We start from the raw sequence: 27,367 nt of genomic DNA on the forward strand, positions 1-27,367 counted from the left end.
TGATAGAGGGAGAGTGTGATGGAGGGAGAGTGCGATGGAAGGAGAGTGTGACAGAGGGAGCGTGATGGAGCGAGAGTGTGGTGGATGGAGAGTGTGATGGATGGAGTGTAATGGAGGGAGAATGATATGGAGGGAGAGAGTGATGGAGGGAGTGTGGTGGAGGTAGAGTGTAATGGAGGGAGTTTGATGGAGGGAATGTGATGGAGGGAGTGTGATAGAGGGAGAGTGTGATGGAGGGTGCGCGTGATGGAGGGAGAGTGTGATGGAGGGAGTGTGATGGAGGGAGTGTGATGGAGGGAGAGTGATGGAGGGAGTGTGATGGAGGGAGAGTGTGATGGAGAGTATGTTATGCAGGGAGTGTGATGGAGGGATTGTGATAGAGGGAGAGCGTGATGGAGGGAGAGTGTGATGGAGAGAGTGTGATGGAGGGAGAGTGTGATGGAGGGAGTGTGAGGGAAGGAGTGTGATGGAGGGAGTGTGATAGAGGGACAGTGTGATGGAGGGAGAGTGTGATGGAGGGAGAGTGTGATGGAGGGTGTGTGATGGAGGGAAAGAGTGATGGAGGGAGAGTGTGATGCAGTGAGAGTGTGATGGAGGAAGATTGAAGGAGGGAGAATGTGATGGAGGGAGTCTGATGGAGAGAGTTTGATGGAAAGATACTATGATGGAGGGAGAGTGTGATGGAGGAATAGTGTGATGGAGGGAGACTGTGATGGAGAGAATGTGATTGATGGAGAGTGTGATGGAGGGAGTGTGATGGAGAGAATGTGATGAATGGAGAGTGTGATGGAGGGAGAGTGTGATGGAGAGTATGTTATGGAGGGAGTGTGATGCAGGGAGTGTGATAGAGGGAGAGTGTGATGGAGGGAGAGTGCGATGGAAGGGGAGTGTGACAGAGGGAGCGTGATGGAGCGAGAGTGTGGTGGATGGAGAGTGTGATGGATGGAGTGTAATGGAGGGAGAATGATATGGAGGGAGAGAGTGATGGAGGGAGTGTGGTGGAGGTAGAGTGTAATGGAGGGAGTTTGATGGAGGGAATGTGATGGAGGGAGTGTGATAGAGGGAGAGTGTGATGGAGGGTGCGCGTGATGGAGGGAGAGTGTGATGGAGGGAGTGTGATGGAGGGAGTGTGATGGAGGGAGAGTGTGATGGAGAGTATGTTATGGAGAAAGTGGGATGGAGGGAGTGTGATAGAGGAAGAGCGTGATGAAGGGATAGTGTGATCGAAGGAGAGTGTGACAGAGGGAGTGTGATGTAGGGAGAGTGTGACGGATGGAAAGTGTGATGGAGAGAGTGTAATGGAGGGAGAATGTTATGGAGGGAGAGTGTGATGGAGGGAGTGTGGTGGAGAGAGAGTGTGATGGAGGGAGTGTGATGGAGGGAGTGTGTGATGGAGGGAGAGTGTTATGCAGTGAGTGAGATGGAGGGAGAGTGTGATAGAGGGAGAATGTGCTGGAGGGAGAGTGTGATTGAGGGAGAGTGTGACAGAGGGAGTGTGATGGAGGCAGAGTGTGATGGAGGGAGAGTGTGACAGAGGGAGTGTGATGGAGAGATTGTGATGGAGGGTGAGTGTGATGGAGAGTATGATATGGAGGGAGTGTGATGGAGGGAGTGTGATAGAGGGAGAGTGTGATGGAGGGAGAATGTGATGGAAAGATAGTGTGACAGAGAGAGTGTGATGGAGGGAGAGTGTGATGGGTGGAGAGTGTGATGGAGGGAGTGTAATGGAGGGAGAATGTTATGGAGGGAGAGTGTGATGGAGGGAGAATGTTATGGAGGGAGAGTGTGATGGGGGGAATGTGGTGGAGGGAGAGTGTGATGGAGGGAGTTTGATGGATGGAATGTGATGGAGGGAGTGTGATAGAGGGAGAGTGTGATGGAGGGAGAGTGTGATGGATGGTGTTTGATGGAGGGAAAGTGATGGAGGGAGTGTCATAGAGGGATAGTGCGATGGAGGGAGTGTGATGGAGGGAGAGTGTGATAGAGGGAGAATATGACAGATGTAGTGTGATGGAGGAAGAGTGTGATGGAGAGAGTTTGATGGAGGGAGAGTGTGATGGAGGGAGTGTAATGGAGGGAGAATGTTATGGAGGGAGAGTGTGATGGAGGGAGTGTGATTGAGGGAGAGTGTGATGGAGGGAGTTTGTTGGATGGAATGTGATGGAGGGAGTGTGATTGAGGGAGAGTGTGATGGAGGGAGTGTGTGATGGAAGGAGTGTGATGCAGGGAGAGTGTGATGGAGGGAGAGTGTGATGGCGGAAGTCTGAAGGAGGGAGAGTGTGATGGAGGGATTGTGATGGAGGGACTGTGTGATGGAGGGCGTTTGATGAGAGGAATGTGATGGAGGGAGTGTGATAGAGGGAGAGTGTGATGGAGGGAGAGTGTGATGGTGGGAGAGTGTGATGGAGGAAGTGTGATGGAGGGAGAGTGTGATAGAGGGAGTGTGTGATGGAGGGAGAGTGTGATGGAGGGAGAGTGTGACAGAGGGAGTGTGATGGAGGGAGAGTGTGATGGATAGAGTGTGATGTAAGGAGATTGTGATGGAGGGAGTGTGATGGAGGGAGAATGTTATGGAGGGAGAGTGTGATGGAGGGTGTGTCGTGGAGGGAGAGTGTGATGGAGGGAGCTTGATGGATGGAATGTGATGAAGTGTGTGATAGAGGGAGAGTGTGATGGAGGGAGAGTGTGATGGAGGGAGTTTGTTGGATGGAATGTGATAGAGGGAGTGTGATTGAGGGAGAGTGTGATGGAGGGAGTGTGTGATGGAAGGAGTGTGATGCAGGGAGAGTGTGATGGAGGGAGAGTGTGATGGAGGAAGAGTGAAGGAGGGAGAGTGTGATGGAGGGATTGTGATGGAGAGAGTGGGATGGAAAGAGAGTGTAATGGAGGGAGAATGTTATGGAGGGAGAGTGTGATGAAGGGCGAGTGGTGGAGGGAGAGTGTGATGGAGGGTGTTTGATGGAGGGAAAGTGATGGAGGGAGTGTCATAGAGGAAGAGTGCGATGGAGGTAGTGTGATGGAGGGAGAGTGTGATAGAGGGAGAGTGTGATGGAGGGAGATTGTGATGGATGGAGAGTGTGACAGAGGCAGTGTGATGGAGGGAGAGTGTGATGGAGAGAGTTTGATGGAGGGAGAGTGTGATGGAGGGAGTGTAATGGAGGGAGAATGTTATGGAGGGAGATTGTGATGGAGGGAGTGTGCTGGAGGGAGAGTGTGATGGAGGGAGTTTGTTGGATGGAATGTGATAGAGGGAGTGTGATTGAGGGAGAGTGTGATGGAGGGAGTGTGTGATGGAAGGAGTGTGATGCAGGGAGAGTGTGATGGAGGGAGAGTGTGATGGAGGAAGAGTGAAGGAGGGAGAGTGTGATGGAGGTATTGTGATGGAGAGAGTGGGATGGAAAGAGAGTGTAATGGAGGGAGAATGTTATGGAGGGAGAGTGTGATGGAGGGAGTGTGGTGGAGGGACTGTGTGATAGAGGGAGTGTGTGATGGAGGGTGAGTGTGATGGACGGAGAGTGTGATGGAGGGAGAGTGTGATGGAGGAAGTGTGATGGAGGGAGAGTGTGATAGAGGGAGTGTGTGATGGAGGGAGAGTGTGATGGAGGGAGAGTGTGACAGAGGGAGTGTGATGGAGGGAGAGTGTGATGGAGAGAGTGTGATGTAGGGAGATTGTGATGGAGGGAGTGTGATGGAGGGAGCATGTTATGGAGGGTGTGTGATGGAGGGAGTGTGATAGAGGGAGAGTGTGATGGAGGGAGAGTGTGATGGAAAGATAGTGTGACAGAGAGAGTGTGATGGAGGGAGAGTGTGATGGGTGGAGAGTGTGATGGAGGGAGTGTAATGGAGGGAGAATGTTATGGAGGGAGAGTGTGATGGAGGGAGAATGTTATGGAGGGAGAGTGTGATGGGGGGCGTGTGGTGGAGGGAGAGTGTGATGGAGGGAGTTTGATGGATGGAATGTGATGAAGGGTGTGTGATAGAGGGAGAGTGTGATGGAGGGAGAGTGTGATGGAGGGAGAGTGTTATGCAGTGAGTGAGATGGAGGGAGAGTGTGATAGAGGGAGAATGTGCTGGAGGGAGAGTGTGATTGAGGGAGAGTGTGACAGAGGGAGTGTGATGGAGGCAGAGTGTGATGGAGGGAGATTGTGACAGAGGGAGTGTGATGGAGAGATTGTGATGGAGGGTGAGTGTGATGGAGAGTATGATATGGAGGGAGTGTGATGGAGGGAGTGTGATAGAGGGAGAGTGTGATGGAGGGAGAGTGTGATGGAAAGATAGTGTGACAGAGAGAGTGTGATGGAGGGAGAGTGTGATGGGTGGAGAGTGTGATGGAGGGAGTGTAATGGAGGGAGAATGTTATGGAGGGAGAGTGTGATGGAGGGAGAATGTTATGGAGGGAGAGTGTGATGGGGGGCGTGTGGTGGAGGGAGAGTGTGATGGAGGGAGTTTGATGGATGGAATGTGATGGAGGGAGTGTTATAGAGGGAGAGTGTGATGGAGGGAGAGTGTGATGGATCGTGTTTGATGAAGGGAAAGTGATGGAGGGAGTGTCATAGAGGGATAGTGCGATGGAGGGAGTGTGATGGAGGGAGAGTGTGATAGAGGGAGAATATGACAGATGTAGTGTGATGGAGGATGAGTGTGATGGAGAGAGTTTGATGGAGGGAGAGTGTGATGGAGGGAGATTGTGATGGATAGAGTGTGATGTAAGGAGATTGTGATGGAGGGAGTGTGATGGAGGGAGAATGTTATGGAGGGAGAGTGTGATGGAGGGTGTGTCGTGGAGGGAGAGTGTGATGGAGGGAGCTTGATGGATGGAATGTGATGAAGTGTGTGATAGAGGGAGAGTGTGATGGAGGGAGAGTGTGATGGAGGGAGTTTGTTGGATGGAATGTGATAGAGGGAGTGTGATTGAGGGAGAGTGTGATGGAGGGAGTGTGTGATGGAAGGAGTGTGATGCAGGGAGAGTGTGATGGAGGGAGAGTGAAGGAGGGAGAGTGTGATGGAGGGATTGTGATGGAGAGAGTGGGATGGAAAGAGAGTGTAATGGAGGGAGAATGTTATGGAGGGAGAGTGTGATGGAGGGCGAGTGGTGGAAGGAGAGTGTGATGGAGGGTGTTTGATGGAGGGAAAGTGATGGAGGGAGTGTCATAGAGGAAGAGTGCGATGGAGGTAGTGTGATGGAGGGAGAGTGTGATAGAGGGAGAGTGTGATGGAGGGAGATTGTGATGGAGGGAGAGTGTGACAGAGGTGTGATGGAGGGAGAGTGTGATGGAGAGAGTTTGATGGAGGGAGAATGTGATGGAGGGAGTGTAATGGAGGGAGAATGTTATGGAGGGAGAGTGTGATGGAGGGAGTGTGCTGGAGGGAGAGTGTGATGGAGGGAGTTTGTTGGATGGAATGTGATAGAGGGAGTGTGATTGAGGGAGAGTGTGATGGAGGGAGTGTGTGATGGAAGGAGTGTGATGCAGGGAGAGTGTGATGGAGGGAGAGTGTGATGGAGGAAGAGTGAAGGAGGGAGAGTGTGATGGAGGTATTGTGATGGAGAGAGTGGGATGGAAAGAGAGTGTAATGGAGGGAGAATGTTATGGAGGGAGAGTGTGATGGAGGGAGTGTGGTGGAGGGACTGTGTGATAGAGGGAGTGTGTGATGGAGGGAGAGTGTGATGGAGGGAGAGTGTGATGGAGGGAGAGTGTGATGGAGGAAGTGTGATGGAGGGAGAGTGTGATAGAGGGAGTGTGTGATGGAGGGAGAGTGTGATGGAGGGAGAGTGTGACAGAGGGAGTGTGATGGAGGGAGAGTGTGATGGAGAGAGTGTGATGTAGGGAGATTGTGATGGAGGGAGTGTGATGGAGGGAGCATGTTATGGAGGGAGAGTGTGATGCAGGGAGTGTCGTGGAGGGAGAGTGTGATAGAGGGAGTTTGATGGATGGAATGTGATGAAGGGTGTGTGATAGAGGGAGAGTGTGATGGAGGGAGAGTGTGATGGAGGGAGAGTGTTATGGAGTGAGTGAGATGGAGGGAGAGTGTGATAGAGGGAGAATGTGCTGGAGGGAGAGTGTGATTGAGGGAGAGTGTGACAGAGGGAGTGTGATGGAGGCAGAGTGTGATGGAGGGAGAGTGTGACAGAGGGAGTGTGATGGAGAGATTGTGATGGAGGGTGAGTGTGATGGAGAGTATGATATGGAGGGAGTGTGATGGAGGGAGTGTGATAGAGGGAGAGTGTGATGGAGGGAGAGTGTGATGGAAAGATAGTGTGACAGAGAGAGTGTGATGGAGGGAGAGTGTGATGGGTGGAGAGTGTGATGGAGGGAGTGTAATGGAGGGAGAATGTTATGGAGGGAGAGTGTGATGGAGGGAGAATGTTATGGAGGGAGAGTGTGATGGGGGGCGTGTGGTGGAGGGAGAGTGTGATGGAGGGAGTTTGATGGATGGAATGTGATGGAGGGAGTGTGATAGAGGGAGAGTGTGATGGAGGGAGAGTGTGATGGATGGTGTTTGATGGAGGGAAAGTGATGGAGGGAGTGTCATAGAGGGATAGTGCGATGGAGGGAGTGTGATGGAGGGAGAGTGTGATAGAGGGAGAATATGACAGATGTAGTGTGATGGAGGAAGAGTGTGATGGAGAGAGTTTGATGGAGGGAGAGTGTGATGGAGGGAGTGTAATGGAGGGAGAATGTTATGGAGGGAGAGTGTGATGGAGGGAGTGTGATTGAGGGAGAGTGTGATGGAGGGAGTTTGTTGGATGGAATGTGATGGAGGGAGTGTGAATGAGGGAGAGTGTGATGGAGGGAGTGTGTGATGGAAGGAGTGTGATGCAGGGAGAGTGTGATGGAGGGAGAGTGTGATGGAGGAAGTCTGAAGGAGGGAGAGTGTGATGGAGGGATTGTGATGGAGGGACTGTGTGATGGAGGGCGTTTGATGAAAGGAATGTGATGTAGGGAGTGAAATAGAGGGAGAGTGTGATGGAGGGAGAGTGTGATGGTGGGAGAGTGTGATGGAGGAAGTGTGATGGAGGGAGAGTGTGATAGAGGGAGTGTGTGATGGAGGGAGAGTGTGATGGAGGGAGAGTGTGACAAAGGGAGTGTGATGGAGGGAGAGTGTGATGAATAGAGTGTGATGTAAGGAGATTGTGATGGAGGGAGTGTGATGGAGGGAGAATGTTATGGAGGGAGAGTGTGATGGAGGGTGTGTCGTGTTTGAGAGTGTGATGGAGGGAGCTTGATGGATGGAATGTGATGAAGTGTGTGATAGAGGGAGAGTGTGATGGAGGGAGAGTGTGATGGAGGGAGTTTGTTGGATGGAATGTGATAGAGGGAGTGTGATTGAGGGAGAGTGTGATGGAGGGAGTGTGTGATGGAAGGAGTGTGATGCAGGGAGAGTGTGATGGAGGGAGAGTGTGATGGTGGAAGAGTGAAGGAGGGAGAGTGTGATGGAGGGATTGTGATGGAGAGAGTGGGATGGAAAGAGAGTGTAATGGAGGGATAATGTTATGGAGGGAGAGTGTGATGGAGGGAGTGTGGTGGAGGGACTGTGTGATAGAGGGAGTGTGTGATGGAGGGAGAGTGTGATGGAGGGAGAGTGTGATGGAGGGAGAGTGTGATGGAGGAAGTGTGATGGAGGGAGAGTGTGATAGAGGGAGTGTGTGATGGAGGGAGAGTGTGATGGAGGGAGAGTGTGACAGAGGGAGTGTGATGGAGGGAGAGTGTGATGGAGAGAGTGTGATAGAGGGAGTGTGTGATGGAGGGAGAGTGTGATGGAGAGAAAGTGTGACAGAGGGAGTGTGATGGAGGGAGATTGTGATGGATAGAGTGTGATGTAAGGAGATTGTGATGGAGGGAGTGTGATGGAGGGAGAATGTTATGGAGGGAGAGTGTGATGGAGGGTGTGTCGTGGAGGGAGAGTGTGATGGAGGGAGCTTGATGGATGGAATGTGATGAAGTGTGTGATAGAGGGAGAGTGTGATGGAGGGAGAGTGTGATGGAGGGAGAGTGTTATGGCGTGAGTGAGATGGAGGGAGAGTGTGATAGAGGGAGAGTGTGCTGGAGGGAGAGTGTGATTGAGGGAGAGTGTGACAGAGGGAGTGTGATGGAGGCAGAGTGTGATGGAGGGAGAGTGTGACATAGGGAGTGTGATGGAGAGATTGTGATGGAGGGTGAGTGTGATGGAGAGTATGCTATGGAGGGAGTGTGATGGAGGGAGTGTGATAGAGGGAGAGTGTGATGGAGGGAGAGTGTGATGGAAAGATAGTGTGAGAGAGAGAGTGTGATGGAGGGAGAGTGTGATGGATGGAGAGTGTGATGGAGGGAGTGTGATGGAGGGAGAATGTTATGGAGGGAGAGTGTGATGGAGGGAGTGTGGTGGAGGGAGAGTGTGATGGAGGGAGTTTGATGGAGGGAATGTGATGGAGGGAGTGTGATAGAGGGAGAGTGTTGTGGAGGGAGAGTGTGATGGAGGGAGAGTGTGATGGAGGGAGTGTGATGGAGGGAGTGTGATGGAGAGAATGTGATGGATGTAGAGTGTGATGGAAGGAGAATGTGATGGAGAGTATGTTATGGAGGGAGTCTGATGGAGGGAGTGTGATAGAAGGAGAGCGTGATGGAGGGAGAGTGTGATGGAAGGAGAGTTTGACAGAGTGAGTGTGATGTAGGGAGAGTGTGATGGATGGAGAGTGTGATAGAGGGAGAGTGCGATGGAGGAAGAGTGTGATGTAGTGAGCGTGTGATGGAGGGACTGTGATGGAGGGATAGTGTGATTGAGGGAGAGTGTGATGGAGGGAGAGTGTGATGGAGGGAGAGTGTGACAGAGGTAGTGTGATGGAGGGAGAGTGTGATGGAGAGAGTGTGATGGAGGGAGAGTCTGATGGAGGGAGAGTGATGGAGGGGGAATGTTATGGAGGGAGAGTGTGGTGGAGGGAGTGTGGTGGAGGGAGAGTGTGATGGTGGGAGTTTGATGGATGGAATGTGATGGAGGGAGTGTGATTGAGGAAGAGTGTGATGGAGGGAGAGTGTGATGGAAGGAGTCTGAAGGAGAGAGTGGCATGGAAAGAGAGTGTGATGGAGGGAGAGTGTGATGGAGGGATAGAGTTATGGAGCGAAAATGTGATGGAGAGAATGTGATTGATTGAGAGCGTGATGGAGGGAGAGTGCGATGGAGAGTATGTTATGGAGGGAGTGTGATGGAGGGAGTTTGATAGAGGGAGAGTGTGATGGAGGAAGATTGTGATGGAGAGAGTGTGATGGAGGGAGTGTGTGATGGAGGGAGTGTGATGGAGGGAGTGAGATGGAGGGAGTGTGATAGAGGGACAGTGTGATGGAGGGAGAGTGTGATGGAGGGAGAGTGTGATGGAGGGTTTGTGATGGAGGGAAAGAATGATGGAACGAGAGTGTGATGCAGTGAGAGTGTGATGGAGGAAGAGTGAAGGAGGGAGAGTGTGATGGAGGGAGTCTGATGGAGAGAGTGCAATGGAAAGAGAGTGTGATGGAGGGAGAGTGTGACGGGGGATAGTGTGATGGAGGGAGACTGTGATGGAGAGAATGTGATTGATGGAGAGTGCGATGGAGGGAGTGTGATGGAGAGAATGTGATGAATGGAGAGTGTGATGGAGGGAGAGTGTGATGGATAGTATGTTTTGGAGGGAGTGTGATGAAGGGAGTGTGATAGAGGGAGAGTGTGATGGAGAGAGAGTGCGATGGAAGGAGAGTGTGACAGAGGGAGCGTGATGGAGGGAGAGTGTGATGGAGGGAGAGTGTGATGGAGGGAGTGTAATTGAGGGAGAATGATATGGAGGGAGAGAGTTATGGAGGGAGTGTGGCGGAGGGAGAGTGTGATGGAGGGAGTTTGATGGAGGGAATGTGATGGAGGGAGTGTGATAGAGGGAGAGTGTGATGGAGGGAGCGTGTGATGGAGGGAGAGTGTGATGGATGGAGTGTGATGGAGGGAGTGTGATGGAGAGAATGTGATGGATGGTGAGTGTGATGGAGGGAGAGTGTGATGGAGAGTATGTTATGGAGGGAGTGTGATGGAGGGAGTGTGATAGAGGAAGAGCATGATGGAGGGAGAGTGTGATGGATGGACAGTGTGATGGAGGGAGTGTAATGGAGGGAGAATGTTATGGAGGGAGAGTGTGATGGAGGGAGTGTGGTGGAGGGAGAGTGTGATGGATGGACAGTGTGATGGAGGGAGTGTAATGGAGGGAGAATGTTATGGAGGGAGAGTGTGATGGAGGGAGTGTGGTGGAGGGAGAGTGTGATGGAGGGAGTTTGATGGAGGGAATGTGATGGAGGGAGTGTGATAGAGGGAGAGTGTTGTGGAGGGAGAGTGTGATGGAGGGAGTGTGATGGAGGGAGAATGTTATGGAGGGAGAGTGTGATGGATGGAGTGTGGTGGAGGGAGAGTGTGATGGAGCGATTGTGAAGGAGGGAGAATTTTATGGAGGGAGAGTGTGATGGAGGTCGTGTGGTGGAGGGAGAGTATGATGGAGGGAGTTTGATGGATGGAATGTGATGGAGGGAGTGTGATAGAGGGAGAGTGTGATGGAGGGAGAGTGTAATGGAGGGAGAGTTTTATGGAGGGAGTGTGATGGAGTGAGAGTGTGATAGAGGGAGAGTGTGATGGAGGGAGAGTATGATGGAGGGAGATTTTGACAGAGGGAGTATGATGGAGGGAGAGTGTGATGGAGGGAGAGTGTGACAGAGGGAGTGTGATGGAGGGAGAGTGTCATGGAGAGTGTTTGATGGAGGAAGAGTGTGATGGAGGGAGTGTGATGGAGGGATTGTCATGGAGAGAGAGTGATAGAGGGAGAGTGTGATGGAGGGAGAGTGTGATGGAGGGAAATTGTGATGGAGGGTGTGTGATGGAGGGAAAGAGTGATGGAGGGAGAGTATGATGGAGTGTGAGTGTGATGGAGGGAGAGTATGATGGAGGGAGAATGTGATGGAGGGAACGTGTGATGGAGAGAATGTGATGGAGGGAGAGTGTGATGGCTGGAGAGTGATGGAGAAAAATTGTGATGGAGAAAATGTGATGGAGGGAGTGTAAAGGAGGGACAGTGTGATGGACGGAGAGTGTGATGGAGGGAGAGTGTGATGGAGGGAGTGTGACGGATGGAGTGTGATGGAGGGAGTGTGAAGGAGGGAGAGTGTGATGAAGGGAGTCTGAGATGGAGGTAGAGTGTGATGGAGGGAGGGTGATGGAGAGAGTGTGATGGAGGGAGAGTGTGATGGAGGGATAGTGTGATGGAGGGAGACTGTGATGGAGAGAATGTGATTGAGGGAGAGTGTGATGGCGGGAGTCTGATGGAGAGAGTGTGATGGAAAGAGAGTGTGATGGAGGGAGAGTGTGATGGAGGGATAGTGTGATGGAAGGAGACTGTGATGGAGAGAATATGATGAATGGAGAGTGTGGTGGAGGGAGAGTGTGATGGAGAGTATGTTATGGAGGGAGTGTGATGGAGGGAGTGTGATGGAGGGAGAGTGTGATGGAGGGAGAGTGCAATGGAAGGAGACTGTGACAGAGGTAGTGTGATGGAGGGAGAGTGTGATGGATGGAGAGTGCGATGGAGAGAGTGTAATGGAGAGAAAATGTTATGGAGTGAGAGTGTGATGGAAGGAGAGTGTGATGGAGGGAGAGTGTGATGAAGGAAGTGTGATGGAGAGAATGTGATGGATGGAGAGTATGATGGAGGGAGTGTGATGGAGGGAGAGTGTGATGGTGAGAGTATGATGGAGGGAGAGTGTGATGGAGGGAGTGTGATGGAGGGTGAATGTTATGGAGGGAGAGTGTGATGGAGGGAGTGTGACAGAGGGAGCGTGATGGAGGGAAATTGTGATGGATGGAGAGTGTGATGGAGGGAGTGTAATGGAGGCAGAATGATATGGAGGAAGAGAGTTATGGAGGGAGTGTGGTGGAGGGAGAGTGTGATGGAGGGAGTTTGATGGAGGGAATGTGATGGAGGGAGTGTGATAGAGGGAGAGTGTGATGGAGGGAGCGTGTGATGGAGGGAGAGTGTGATGGATGGAGTGTGATGGAGGGAGTGTGATGGAGAGAATGTTATGGATGGAGAGTGGGATGTAGGGAGAGTGTGATGGAGAGTATGTTATGGAGGGAGTGTGATGGAGGGAGTGTGATAGAGGAAGAGCGTGATGGAGGGAGAGTGTGATCGAAGGAGAGTGTGACAGAGGGAGAGTGATGGAGGGAGAGTGTGATGGATGGAGAGTGTGATTGAGGGAATGTAATGGAGGGAGAATTTTATGGAGGGAGAGTGTGATGGAGGGAGTGTGGTGGAGGGAGAGTGTGATGGAGGGAGTGTGGTGGAGGGAGAGTGTGATGGAGGGAGTTTGATGGATGGAATGTGATGGAGGGAGTGTGATAGAGGGAGAGTGTGATGGAGGGATAGTGTGATGGAGGGAGAGTTTTATGGAGGGAGTGTGATGGAGGGAGAGTGTGATAGAGGGAGAGTGTGATGGAGGGAGAGTGTGATGGAGGGACAGTTTGACAGAGGGAGTGTGATCGAGGGAGAGTGTGATGGAGGGAGAGTGTGACAGAGGGAGTGTGATGGAGGGAGAGTGTGATGGAGAGTGTTTGATAAAGGAAGAGTGTGATGGAGGGAGTGTGATGGAGGGAAAGAGTGATGGAGGGAGAGTATGATGGAGTGAGAGTGTGATGGAGGGAGAGTATGATGGAGGGAGAATGTGATGGAGGGAGAGTGTGATGGAGGGAGTCTGATGCAGAGAGTGTGATGGAGGGAATGAGATGGAGGGAGTGTGATGGAGGGAAAATGCGATGGAGAGAATGTGATGGAGGGAGAGTGTGATGGCTGGAGAGTGATGGAGAAAAATTGTGATGGAGAAAATGTGATGGAGGGAGTGTTAAGGAAGGACAGTGTGATGGACGGAGAGTGTGATGGAGGGAGAGTGTGATGGAGGGAGTGTGATGGATGGAGTGTGATGGAGGGAGTGTGATGGAGGGAGAGTGTGATGAAGGGAGTCTAAGATGGAGGTAGAGTGTGATGGAGGGAGGGTGATGGAGAGAGTGTGATGGAGGGAGAGTGTGATGGAGGGATAGAGTGATGGAGGGAGACTGTGATGGAGAGAATGTGATTGAGGGAGAGTGTGATGGAGGGAGTGTGATGGAGGGAATGTGATGGATGGAGAGAGTGATGGAGTGAGAGTGTGATTGAGAGAATGTGATGGAGGGAGTGTGATGGAGGGAGTGTGATAGAGGGAGATTGTGATGGAGGAAGAGTGCGATGGAGGGAGTGTGATGGAGGGAGAGTGTGATGGAGGGAATGTGATTGAGGGAGTGTGATGGTGGGAGTGTGATAGAGGGAGAGTGTGATGGAGGGAGAGTGTGATGGAGGGCGTGTGATGGAGGGAGAATGTGATGGAGGGATAGTGTGATGGATGGAGACTGTGATGGAGAGAATGTGATAGATGGAGAGTGTGATGGAGGGATTGTGATGGAGTGTATGTTATGGAGGGAGTGTGATGGAGGGAGTGTGATAGAGGGAGAGTTTGATGGAGGGACAGTGTGATGGAGACAGTGTGATTGAGGGAGAGTGTGATGGAGGGAGTGTGATGGAGGGAGTGTGATGGAGGCTGTGCGATAGTGCGAGAGTGTGATGGAGGGAGAGTGTGATGGAGGGAGAGTGTGATGGAGGGTGTGTGTTGCAGGGAAAGAGTGTTGGAAGGAAAGTGTGATGGAGTGAGAGTTTGATGGAGGAAGAGTGAAGGAGGGAGTGTGTGATGGAGGGAGTGTGACACAGAGAGTTTAATTGAAAGAGAGTGTGAAGGAGGGAGAGTGTGATGGAGGGATAGTGTGATGGAGGGAGACTGTGATGGAGAGAATGTTATTGATGGAGAGTGTGATGGAAGGAGTGTGATGGAGAGAATGAGATGGATGGAGAGTTTGATGGATGGAGAGTGTGATGGAGAGTATGTTATGGAGGGAGTGTGATGGAGGGTGTTTGATAGAGGGAGAGTGTGTTGGAGGGAGCGTGTGATGGAGGGAGATCGTGGAGGGAGAGTGTGATGGAGGGAGAGTGTGATGGAGGTCGTGTGATGGAGGGAGAATGTGATGGAGGGAGAGTGTGATGGAGGGAGTGCAATGCAAGGAGTGTGATAGAGGGAGAGTATGATGGAGGGAGAGGGTGATGGGATGAGTGTGTGATGGAGGGAGTAAAATGGAGGGAGAGTGTGATGGAGGGAGAGTGTGAAAGAGAGAGTGTGATGGAGGGAGATTGTAATGGAGGGACTGTGATGGAGGGCAAAAGTTATGGAGGGAGAGTTTGATGAAGGGAGTGTGATGGAGGGAGAGGGTGAGTAAGGGAGAGTGTGATGGAAGGAGTGTGATGCAGGGAGAGTGTGAAGAAGGGAGAGTGTGATGGAGGAAGAGTGAAGGAGGGAGAGTGTGATGGAGGGAGTGTGATGGAGAGAGTGTGATGGAAAGAGAGTATGATGGAGGGAGAGTGTGATGAAGGGATAGTGTGAGGGAGGGACAATGTGATGGAGAGAATGTGATTGATGGAGAGTGTGATGGAGGGAGTGTGATGGAGAGAATGTGATGGATGGAGAGTGTGATGGAGGGAGAATGTGATGGAGAGAGTGTGATGGAGGGAGAGTGTGATGGAGGGACTGTGATGGAGGGCGAATGTTATGGAGGGAGAGTTTGATGAAGGGAGTGTGATGGAGGGAGAGTGTGATGGAGGGAGAGTGTGATGGAGGAAGAGTGAAGGAGGGAGAGTGTAATGGAGTGAGTGTGATGGAGACAGTCTGATGGACGGAGAGTGTGATGGAGTGAGAGTGTGATAGAGGGATGTTGGTGGATTGAGAGCGTGATGGAGGGAGTTTGCTGGTGGGAATGTGATGGAGGGAGTGTGATAGAGGGAGATTATGATGGAGGGAGAGGGTGATGGAATGAGTGTGTGATGGAGGGAGTAAAATGGAGGGATAGTGTGATGGAGGGAGAGTGTGATGGAGAGAGTGTGATGGATGGAGAGTGTGATGGAGGGACTGTGATGGAGGGCGAATGTTATGGAGGGAGAGTTTGATGATGGGAGTGTGATGGAGAGAGAGGGTGATGGAGGGAGAGTGTGATGGAAGGATTGTAATGCAGGGAGAGTGTGATGGAGGGAGAGTGTGATGGAGGATGAGTGAAGGAGGGAGACTGTGATGGAGGGATTGTGATGGAGAGAGTGTGATGGAAAGAGATTGTGATGGAGGGAGAAAGTGATGGAGGGAGAGTGTGATGGAGGGAGTGTGATGGAGAGAGTGTGATGGAAAGAGCGTGTGATGGAGGGAGAGTGTGATGGAGGGATAGTGTGATGGATGGAGACTGTGATGGAGAGAATGTGATTGAGGGAGAGTGTGATGGAGGGACTGTGATGGAGGGAGTGTGATGGAGGCAGTGCGATAGTGCAAGAGTGTGATGGAGGGAGAGTGTGATGTAGGGAGAGTGTGATGGAGGGTGTGTGTTGGAGGGAAAGAGTGTTGGAAGGAAATTGTGATGGAGTGAGAGTTTGATGGAGGAAGAGTGAAGGAGGGAGAGTGTGATGGAGGGAGTGTGATGGAGAGAGTGTAATTGAAAGAGAGTGTGAAGGAGGGAGAGTGTGATGGAGGGATAGTGTGATGGAGGGAGACTGTGATGGAGAGAATGTTATTGATGGAGAGTGTGATGGAAGGAGTGTGATGGAGAGAATGAGATGGATGGAGAGTTTGATGGATGGAGAGTGTGATGGAGAGTATGTTATGGAGGGAGTGTGATGGAGGGTGTTTGATAGAGGGAGAGTGTGATGGAGGGAGCGTGTGATGGAGGGAGATGGTGGAGGGAGAGTGTGATGGAGGGAGAGTGTGATGGAGGTCGTGTGATGGAGGGAGAATGTGATGGAGGGAGAGTGTGATGGAGGGACTGCAATGCAAGGAGGGTGATAGAGGGAGAGTATGATGGAGGGAGAGGGTGATGGGATGAGTGTGTGATGGAGGGAGTAAAATGGAGGGAGAGTGTGATGGAGGGAGAGTGTGATGGAGAGAGTGTGATGGAGGGAGATTGTAATGGAGGGACTGTGATGGAGGGCGAAAGTTATGGAGGGAGAGTTTGATGAAGGGAGTGTGATGGAGGGAGAGGGTGAGTAAGGGAGAGTGTGATGGAAGGAGTGTGATGCAGGGAGAGTGTGAAGGAGGGAGAGTGTGATGGAGGAAGAGTGAAGGAGGGAGAGTGTGATGAAGGGATAGTGTGAGGGAGGGACAATGTGATGGAGAGAATGTGATTGATGGAGAGTGTGATGGAGGGAGTGTGATGGAGAGAATGTGATGGATGGAGAGTGTGATGTCGGGAGAGTGTGATGGAGAGAGTGTGATGGAGGGAGAGTGTCATGGAGGGACTGTGATGGAGGGCGAATGTTATGGAGGGAGAGATGATGAAGGGAGTGTGATGGAGGGAGAGTGTGATGGAGGAAGAGTGTGATGGAGGAAGAGTGAAGGAGGGAGAGTGTAATGGAGGGAGTGTGATGGAGAGAGTCTGATGGATGGAGAGTGTGATGGAGTGAGAGTGTGATGGAGGGAGGTTGGTGGATTGAGAGCGTGATGGAGGGAGTTTGCTGGTGGGAATGTGATGGAGGGAGTGTGATAGAGGGAGAGTGTGATGGAGGGAGAGTGTGATGGTGGGAGAGTGTAATGGAGGGTGTGTGATGGAGGGAGAGTGTGATAGAGGGAGAGTGTGATGGAGGGAGTGTGTGATTGATGGAGAGTGTGACAGAGGGAGTGTGATGGAGGGAGAGTGTGATGGAGAGAGTTTGATGGAGGGAGAGTGTGATGGAGGGAGTGTGATGGAGGGAGAAAGTTATAGAGAGAGAGTTTGATGGAGGGATTGTGGTGGAGGGCGAATGTGATGGAGGGAGTTTGATGGTTAGAATGTGATGGAGGGAGTGGGATAGAGGGAGAGTTTGATGGAGGGAGAGTGTGATGGAGGGAGAGTGTGATGGAGGGTGTGTGATGGAGGGAGAGTGTGATAGAAGGAGAGTGTGATGGAGGGAGTGTGTGATGGAGGGAGAATGTGACAGAGGGAGTGTGATGGAGGGAGAGTGTGATTTAGAGAGTGGATTGGAGGGAGAGTGTGTTGGAGGGAGTGTGATGGAGGGAGAATGTTATGGAGGGAGAGTGTGATCGAGGGAGTGTGGTGGAGGGAGAGTGTGATGGAGGGAGTCTGATGGATGGAGAGTGTGATGGAGTGAGAGTGTGATGGAGGGAGGTTGGTGGATTGAGAGCGTGATGGAGGGAGTTTGCTGGTGGGAATGTGATGGAGGGAGTGTGATAGAGGGAGAGTGTGATGGAGGGAGAGTGTGATGGTGGGAGAGTGTAATGGAGGGTGTGTGATGGAGGGAGAGTGTGATAGAGGGAGAGTGTGATGGAGGGAGTGTGTGATTGATGGAGAGTGTGACAGAGGGAGTGTGATGGAGGGAGAGTGTGATGGAGAGAGTTTGATGGAGGGAGAGTGTGATGGAGGGAGTGTGATGGAGGGAGAATGTTATAGAGTGAGAGTGTGATGGAGGGATTGTGGTGGAGGGCGAATGTGATGGAGGGAGTTTGATGGTTAGAATGTGATGGAGGGAGTGGGATAGAGGGAGAGTTTGATGGAGGGAGAGTGTGATGGAGGGAGAGTGTGATGGAGGGTGTGTGATGGAGGGAGAGTGTGATAGAAGGAGAGTGTGATGGAGGGAGTGTGTGATGGAGGGAGAATGTGACAGAGGGAGTGTGATGGAGGGAGAGTGTGATTTAGAGAGTGGAATGGAGGGAGAGTGTGTTGGAGGGAGTGTGATGGAGGGAGAATGTTATGGAGGGAGAGTGTGATCGAGCGAGTGTGGTGGAGGGAGAGTGTGATGGAGGGAGTGTGATGGAGAGAATGTGATGGATGGAGAGTGTGATGGAGGGAGAATGTGATGGAGAGAGTGTGATGGAGGGAGAGTGTGATGGAGGGACTGTGATGGAGGGCGAATGTTATGGAGGGAGAGTTTGATGAAGGGGGTGTGATGGAGGGAGAGTGTGATGGAGGGAGAGTGTGATGGAGGAAGAGTGAAGGAGGGAGAGTGTAATGGAGTGAGTGTGATGGAGACAGTCTGATGGACGGAGAGTGTGATGGAGTGAGAGTGTGATAGAGGGATGTTGGTGGATTGAGAGCGTGATGGAGGGAGTTTGCTGGTGGGAATGTTATGGAGGGAGTGTGATAGAGGGAGATTATGATGGAGGGAGAGGGTGATGGAATGAGTGTGTGATGGAGGGAGTAAAATGGAGGGATAGTGTGATGGAGGGAGAGTGTGATGGAGAGAGTGTGATGGATGGAGAGTGTGATGGAGGGACTGTGATGGAGGGCGAATGTTATGGAGGGAGAGTTTGATGATGGGAGTGTGATGGAGAGAGAGGGTGATGGAGGGAGAGTGTGATGGAAGGATTGTAATGCAGGGAGAGTGTGATGGAGGGAGAGTGTGATGGAGGATGAGTGAAGGAGGGAGACTGTGATGGAGGGATTGTGATGGAGAGAGTGTGATGGAAAGAGATTGTGATGGAGGGAGAAAGTGATGGAGGGAGAGTGTGATGGAGGGAGTGTGATGGAGAGGGTGTGATGGAAAGAGCGTGTGATGGAGGGAGAGTGTGATGGAGGGATAGTGTGATGGATGGAGACTGTGATGGAGAGAATGTGATTGAGGGAGAGTGTGATGGAGGGACTGTGATGGAGGGAGTGTGATGGAGGCAGTGCGATAGTGCAAGAGTGTGATGGAGGGAGAGTGTGATGTAGGGAGAGTGTGATGGAGGGTGTGTGTTGGAGGGAAAGAGTGTTGGAAGGAAATTGTGATGGAGTGAGAGTTTGATGGAGGAAGAGTGAAGGAGGGAGAGTGTGATGGAGGGAGTGTGATGGAGAGAGTGTAATTGAAAGAGAGTGTGAAGGAGGGAGAGTGTGATGGAGGGATAGTGTGATGGAGGGAGACTGTGATGGAGAGAATGTTATTGATGGAGAGTGTGATGGAAGGAGTGTGATGGAGAGAATGAGATGGATGGAGAGTTTGATGGATGGAGAGTGTGATGGAGAGTATGTTATGGAGGGAGTGTGATGGAGGGTGTTTGATAGAGGGAGAGTGTGATGGAGGGAGCGTGTGATGGAGGGAGATGGTGGAGGGAGAGTGTGATGGAGGGAGAGTGTGATGGAGGTCGTGTGATGGAGGGAGAATGTGATGGAGGGAGAGTGTGATGGAGGGACTGCAATGCAAGGAGGGTGATAGAGGGAGAGTATGATGGAGGGAGAGGGTGATGGGATGAGTGTGTGATGGAGGGAGTAAAATGGAGGGAGAGTGTGATGGAGGGAGAGTGTGATGGAGAGAGTGTGATGGAGGGAGATTGTAATGGAGGGACTGTGATGGAGGGCGAAAGTTATGGAGGGAGAGTTTGATGAAGGGAGTGTGATGGAGGGAGAGGGTGAGTAAGGGAGAGTGTGATGGAAGGAGTGTGATGCAGGGAGAGTGTGAAGGAGGGAGAGTGTGATGGAGGAAGAGTGAAGGAGGGAGAGTGTGATGAAGGGATAGTGTGAGGGAGGGACAATGTGATGGAGAGAATGTGATTGATGGAGAGTGTGATGGAGGGAGTGTGATGGAGAGAATGTGATGGATGGAGAGTGTGATGTCGGGAGAGTGTGATGGAGAGAGTGTGATGGAGGGAGAGTGTCATGGAGGGACTGTGATGGAGGGCGAATGTTATGGAGGGAGAGATGATGAAGGGAGTGTGATGGAGGGAGAGTGTGATGGAGGGAGAGTGTGATGGAGGAAGAGTGAAGGAGGGAGAGTGTAATGGAGGGAGTGTGATGGAGAGAGTCTGATGGATGGAGAGTGTGATGGAGTGAGAGTGTGATGGAGGGAGGTTGGTGGATTGAGAGCGTGATGGAGGGAGTTTGCTGGTGGGAATGTGATGGAGGGAGTGTGATAGAGGGAGAGTGTGATGGAGGGAGAGTGTGATGGTGGGAGAGTGTAATGGAGGGTGTGTGATGGAGGGAGAGTGTGATAGAGGGAGAGTGTGATGGAGGGAGTGTGTGATTGATGGAGAGTGTGACAGAGGGAGTGTGATGGAGGGAGAGTGTGATGGAGAGAGTTTGATGGAGGGAGAGTGTGATGGAGGGAGTGTGATGGAGGGAGAATGTTATAGAGTGAGAGTGTGATGGAGGGATTGTGGTGGAGGGCGAATGTGATGGAGGGAGTTTGATGGTTAGAATGTGATGGAGGGAGTGGGATAGAGGGAGAGTTTGATGGAGGGAGAGTGTGATGGAGGGAGAGTGTGATGGAGGGTGTGTGATGGAGGGAGAGTGTGATAGAAGGAGAGTGTGATGGAGGGAGTGTGTGATGGAGGGAGAATGTGACAGAGGGAGTGTGATGGAGGGAGAGTGTGATTTAGAGAGTGGAATGGAGGGAGAGTGTGTTGGAGGGAGTGTGATGGAGGGAGAATGTTATGGAGGGAGAGTGTGATCGAGGGAGTGTGGTGGAGGGAGAGTGTGATGGAGGGAGTCTGATGGATGGAGAGTGTGATGGAGTGAGAGTGTGATGGAGGGAGGTTGGTGGATTGAGAGCGTGATGGAGGGAGTTTGCTGGTGGGAATGTGATGGAGGGAGTGTGATAGAGGGAGAGTGTGATGGAGGGAGAGTGTGATGGTGGGAGAGTGTAATGGAGGGTGTGTGATGGAGGGAGAGTGTGATAGAGGGAGAGTGTGATGGAGGGAGTGTGTGATTGATGGAGAGTGTGACAGAGGGAGTGTGATGGAGGGAGAGTGTGATGGAGAGAGTTTGATGGAGGGAGAGTGTGATGGAGGGAGTGTGATGGAGGGAGAATGTTATAGAGTGAGAGTGTGATGGAGGGATTGTGGTGGAGGGCGAATGTGATGGAGGGAGTTTGATGGTTAGAATGTGATGGAGGGAGTGGGATAGAGGGAGAGTTTGATGGAGGGAGAGTGTGATGGAGGGAGAGTGTGATGGAGGGTGTGTGATGGAGGGAGAGTGTGATAGAAGGAGAGTGTGATGGAGGGAGTGTGTGATGGAGGGAGAATGTGACAGAGGGAGTGTGATGGAGGGAGAGTGTGATTTAGAGAGTGGAATGGAGGGAGAGTGTGTTGGAGGGAGTGTGATGGAGGGAGAATGTTATGGAGGGAGAGTGTGATCGAGCGAGTGTGGTGGAGGGAGAGTGTGATGGAGGGAGTTTGATGGATAGAATGTGATGGAGGGAGTGTGATAGAGGGAGAGTGTGATGGAGGGAGTGTGTGATGGAGGGAGAGGGTGGTGGAGGGAGAGTGTGACAGAGGGAGTGTGATGGAGGGAGAGTGTGATGGAGGGGGAGTGTGATGGAGGGAGAGTGTGATGGAGGGAGAGTGTGACGGGGGAGTGTGATGGAGGGCGAGTGTGATGGAGAGAGTGTGATGGAGGGAGTGTGATGGATGGAGTGTGACGGAGGGAGTGTGATGGAGGGAGAGTGTGATGGAGGGAGTGTGAGATGGAGGTAGAGTGTGATGGAGGGAGGGTGATGGAGTGAGTGTGAAGAAGGGATAGTGTGATGGAGGGAGACTGTGATGAGGAGAAGGTGATTGAGGGAGAGTGTGATGGAGGGAGTGTGATGGAGGGAATGTGATAGAGAGAGATTGTGATGGAGGAAGAGTGTGATGGAAGGGGAGTGTGATCGATGGAGAGTGTGATGGATGGAGAGTGTGATGGAGGGAGTTTGATGGACGGAGAGTGTGATGGAGGGAATGTGATTGAGGGAGTGTGATAGAGGGATTGTGATAGAGTTAGAGTGTGATGGAGGGTGTGTGATGGAGGGAGAATGTGATGAATGGAGAGTGTGATGGAGGGAATGCAATGGAGGGAGTGTGATAGAGGGAGAGTATGATGGAGGGAGAGGGTGATGGAATGAGTGTGTGATGGAGGGAGTAAAATGTAGGGAGAGTGTTATGGAGGGAGAATGTGATGGAGAGAGTGTGATGGAGGGAGAGTGTGATGGAGGGACTGTGATGGAGGGCGAATATTATGGAGAGAGAGCTAGGTGAAGGGAGTGTGATGGAGGGAGAGGGTGATGGAGGGAGAGTGAAGGAGGGAGAGTGTGATGGAGGGAGTGTGATGGAGAGAGTGTGATGGAAAGAGAGTGTGATGGTGGAGAGTGTGATGGAGGTATAGTGTGATGGAGGGAGACTGTGATGGAGAGAATGTGATTGATGGAGAGTGTGATGGAAGGAGTGTGATGCTGGGAGTGTGTGATGGCGGGAGAGTGTGATGGAGGAAGGGTGAAGGAGGGAGAGTGTGATGGAGGGAGTGTGATGGAGAGAGTGTGATGGAAAGAGAGTGTGATGGAAAGAGAGTGTGATGGTGGAGAGTGTGATGGAGGTATAGTGTGATGGAGGGAGACTGTGATGGAGAGAATGTGATTGATGGAGAGTGTGATGGAGGGAGTGTGATGGAGAGTATGTTATGGATGGAGTGTGATGGAGGGAGTGTGTGATTGAAGGAGAGTGTGACACAGAGAGTGTGATGGATGGAGAGTGTGATGAAGGGAGTCTGAGATGGAGGTAGAGTGTGATGGAGGGAGGGTGATGGAGAGAGTGTGATGGAGGGAGAGTGTGATGGAGAGAATGTGATTGAGGGAGAGTGTGATGAGGGAGTGTGATGGAGGGAATGTGATGGATGGAGAGAGTGATGGAGTGAGAGTGTGATGGAGAGAATGTGATGGAGGGAGTGTGATGGAGGGAGTGTGATAGAGGGAGATTGTGATGGAGGGAGAGTGTGATGGAGGGAGTGTGATGGACGGAGAGTGTGATGGAGGGAATGTGATTGAGGGAGTGTGATGGAGGGAGTGTGATAGAGGGAGAGAGTGTGATGGAGGGAGAGTGTGATGGAGGGAGTGCAAGGGAGGGAGTGTGATAGAGGGAGATTATGATGGAGGGAGAGGGTGATGGAATGAGTGTGTGATGGAGGGAGTAAAATGGAGGGATAGTGTGATGGAGGGAGAGTGTGATGGAGAGAGTGTGATGGAGGGAGAGTGTGATGGAGGGACTGTGATGGAGGGCGAATGTTATGTAGGGAGAGTTTGATGATGGGAGTCTGATGGAGAGAGAGGGTGATGAAGGGAGAGTGTGATGGAAGGAGTGTAATGCAGGGAGAGTGTGGTGGAGGGACAGTGTGATGGAGGAAGAGTGAAGGAGGGAGACTGTGATGGAGGGATTGTGATGGAGAGAGTGTGATGGAAAGAGAGTGTGATGGAGGGAGAATGTGATGGAGGCAGAGTGTGATGGAGGGAGTGTGATGGAGAGAGTGTGATGGAGGGAGAGTGTGATGGAGGGAGTGTGATGGAGGGAGTGTGATGGAGGGAGAGTGTGATGGAGGGGGAGTGTGATGGAGGGAGAGTGTGATGGAGGGAGAGTGTGACGGGGGAGTGTGATGGAGGGCGAGTGTGATGGAGAGAATGTGATGGAGGGAGTGTGATGGATGGAGTGTGACGGAGGGAGTGTGATGGAGGGAGAGTGTGATGGAGGGAGTGTGAGATGGAGGTAGAGTGTGATGGAGGGAGGGTGATGGAGTGAGTGTGAAGAAGGGATAGTGTGATGGAGGGAGACTGTGATGAGGAGAAGGTGATTGAGGGAGAGTGTGATGGAGGGAGTGTGATGGAGGGAATGTGATAGAGAGAGATTGTGATGGAGGAAGAGTGTGATGGAAGGGGAGTGTGACGGAGGGAGTGTGATCGATGGAGAGTGTGATGGATGGAGAGTGTCATGGAGGGAGTTTGATGGACGGAGAGTGTGATGGAGGGAATGTGATTGAGGGAGTGTGATAGAGGGATTGTGATAGAGTTAGAGTGTGATGGAGGGTGTGTGATGGAGGGAGAATGTGATGAATGGAGAGTGTGATGGAGGGAATGCAATGGAGGGAGTGTGATAGAGGGAGAGTATGATGGAGGGAGAGGGTGATGGAATGAGTGTGTGATGGAGGGAGTAAAATGGAGGGAGAGTGTTATGGAGGGAGAATGTGATGGAGAGAGTGTGATGGAGGGAGAGTGTGATGGAGGGACTGTGATGGAGGGCGAATATTATGGAGGGAGAGCTAGGTGAAGGGAGTGTGATGGAGGGAGAGGGTGATGGAGGGAGAGTGAAGGAGGGAGAGTGTGATGGAGGGAGTGTGATGGAGAGAGTGTGATGGAAAGAGAGTGTGATGGTGGAGAGTGTGATGGAGGTATAGTGTGATGGAGGGAGACTGTGGTGGAGAGAATGTGATTGATGGAGAGTGTGATGGAAGGAGTGTGATGCTGGGAGTGTGTGATGGCGGGAGAGTGTGATGGAGGAAGGGTGAAGGAGGGAGAGTGTGATGGAGGGAGTGTGATGGAGAGAGTGTGATGGAAAGAGAGTGTGATGGTGGAGAGTGTGATGGAGGTATAGTGTGATGGAGGGAGACTGTGATGGAGAGAATGTGATTGATGGAGAGTGTGATGGAGGGAGTGTGATGGAGAGTATGTTATGGATGGAGTGTGATGGAGGGAGTGTGTGATTGAAGGAGAGTGTGACACAGAGAGTGTGATGGATGGAGAGTGTGATGAAGGGAGTCTGAGATGGAGGTAGAGTGTGATGGAGGGAGGGTGATGGAGAGAGTGTGATGGAGGGAGAGTGTGATGGAGAGAATGTGATTGAGGGAGAGTGTGATGAGGGAGTGTGATGGAGGGAATGTGATGGATGGAGAGAGTGATGGAGTGAGAGTGTGATGGAGAGAATGTGATGGAGGGAGTGTGATGGAGGGAGTGTGATAGAGGGAGATTGTGATGGAGGGAGAGTGTGATGGAGGGAGTGTGATGGACGGAGAGTGTGATGGAGGGAATGTGATTGTGGGAGTGTGATGGAGGGAGTGTGATAGAGGGAGAGAGTGTGATGGAGGGAGAGTGTTATGGAGGGAGAATGTGATGGAGAGAGTGTGATGGAGGGAGAGTGTGATGGAGGGACTGTGATGGAGGGCGAATATTATGGAGGGAGAGCTAGCTGAAGGGAGTGTGATGGAGGGAGAGGGTGATGGAGGGAGAGTGAAGGAGGGAGAGTGTGATGGAGGGAGTGTGATGGAGAGAGTGTGATGGAAAGAGAGTGTGATGGTGGAGAGTGTGATGGAGGTATAGTGTGATGGAGGGAGACTGTGATGGAGAGAATGTGATTGATGGAGAGTGTGATGGAAGGAGTGTGATGCTGGGAGTGTGTGATGGCGGGAGAGTGTGATGGAGGAAGGGTGAAGGAGGGAGAGTGTGATGGAGGGAGTGTGATGGAGAGAGTGTGATGGAAAGAGAGTGTGATGGTGGAGAGTGTGATGGAGGTATAGTGTGATGGAGGGAGACTGTGATGGAGAGAATGTGATTGATGGAGAGTGTGATGGAGGGAGTGTGATGGAGAGTATGTTATGGATGGAGTGTGATGGAGGGAGTGTGTGATTGAAGGAGAGTGTGACACAGAGAGTGTGATGGATGGAGAGTGTGATGAAGGGAGTCTGAGATGGAGGTAGAGTGTGATGGAGGGAGGGTGATGGAGAGAGTGTGATGGAGGGAGAGTGTGATGGAGAGAATGTGATTGAGGGAGAGTGTGATGAGGGAGTGTGATGGAGGGAATGTGATGGATGGAGAGAGTGATGGAGTGAGAGTGTGATGGAGAGAATGTGATGGAGGGAGTGTGATGGAGGGAGTGTGATAGAGGGAGATTGTGATGGAGGGAGAGTGTGATGGAGGGAGTGTGATGGACGGAGAGTGTGATGGAGGGAATGTGATTGAGGGAGTGTGATGGAGGGAGTGTGATAGAGGGAGAGAGTGTGATGGAGGGAGAGTGTGATGGAGGGAGTGCAAGGGAGGGAGTGTGATAGAGGGAGATTATGATGGAGGGAGAGGGTGATGGAATGAGTGTGTGATGGAGGGAGTAAAATGGAGGGATAGTGTGATGGAGGGAGAGTGTGATGGAGAGAGTGTGATGGAGGGAGAGTGTGATGGAGGGACTGTGATGGAGGGCGAATGTTATGTAGGGAGAGTTTGATGATGGGAGTCTGATGGAGAGAGAGGGTGATGAAGGGAGAGTGTGATGGAAGGAGTGTAATGCAGGGAGAGTGTGGTGGAGGGACAGTGTGATGGAGGAAGAGTGAAGGAGGGAGACTGTGATGGAGGGATTGTGATGGAGAGAGTGTGATGGAAAGAGAGTGTGATGGAGGGAGAATGTGATGGAGGCAGAGTGTGATGGAGGGAGTGTGATGGAGAGAGTGTGATGGAGGGAGAGTGTGATGGAGGGAGTGTGATGGAGGGAGTGTGATGGAGGGAGAGTGTGATGGAGGGGGAGTGTGATGGAGGGAGAGTGTGATGGAGGGAGAGTGTGACGGGGGAGTGTGATGGAGGGCGAGTGTGATGGAGAGAATGTGATGGAGGGAGTGTGATGGATGGAGTGTGACGGAGGGAGTGTGATGGAGGGAGAGTGTGATGGAGGGAGTGTGAGATGGAGGTAGAGTGTGATGGAGGGAGGGTGATGGAGTGAGTGTGAAGAAGGGATAGTGTGATGGAGGGAGACTGTGATGAGGAGAAGGTGATTGAGGGAGAGTGTGATGGAGGGAGTGTGATGGAGGGAATGTGATAGAGAGAGATTGTGATGGAGGAAGAGTGTGATGGAAGGGGAGTGTGACGGAGGGAGTGTGATCGATGGAGAGTGTGATGGATGGAGAGTGTCATGGAGGGAGTTTGATGGACGGAGAGTGTGATGGAGGGAATGTGATTGAGGGAGTGTGATAGAGGGATTGTGATAGAGTTAGAGTGTGATGGAGGGTGTGTGATGGAGGGAGAATGTGATGAATGGAGAGTGTGATGGAGGGAATGCAATGGAGGGAGTGTGATAGAGGGAGAGTATGATGGAGGGAGAGGGTGATGGAATGAGTGTGTGATGGAGGGAGTAAAATGGAGGGAGAGTGTTATGGAGGGAGAATGTGATGGAGAGAGTGTGATGGAGGGAGAGTGTGATGGAGGGACTGTGATGGAGGGCGAATATTATGGAGGGAGAGCTAGGTGAAGGGAGTGTGATGGAGGGAGAGGGTGATGGAGGGAGAGTGAAGGAGGGAGAGTGTGATGGAGGGAGTGTGATGGAGAGAGTGTGATGGAAAGAGAGTGTGATGGTGGAGAGTGTGATGGAGGTATAGTGTGATGGAGGGAGACTGTGGTGGAGAGAATGTGATTGATGGAGAGTGTGATGGAAGGAGTGTGATGCTGGGAGTGTGTGATGGCGGGAGAGTGTGATGGAGGAAGGGTGAAGGAGGGAGAGTGTGATGGAGGGAGTGTGATGGAGAGAGTGTGATGGAAAGAGAGTGTGAT

Source organism: Carcharodon carcharias, chromosome 14 (genome assembly GCF_017639515.1).
Source record: "Carcharodon carcharias isolate sCarCar2 chromosome 14, sCarCar2.pri, whole genome shotgun sequence".
Classification (NCBI taxonomy): Eukaryota; Metazoa; Chordata; class Chondrichthyes; order Lamniformes; family Lamnidae; genus Carcharodon; species Carcharodon carcharias.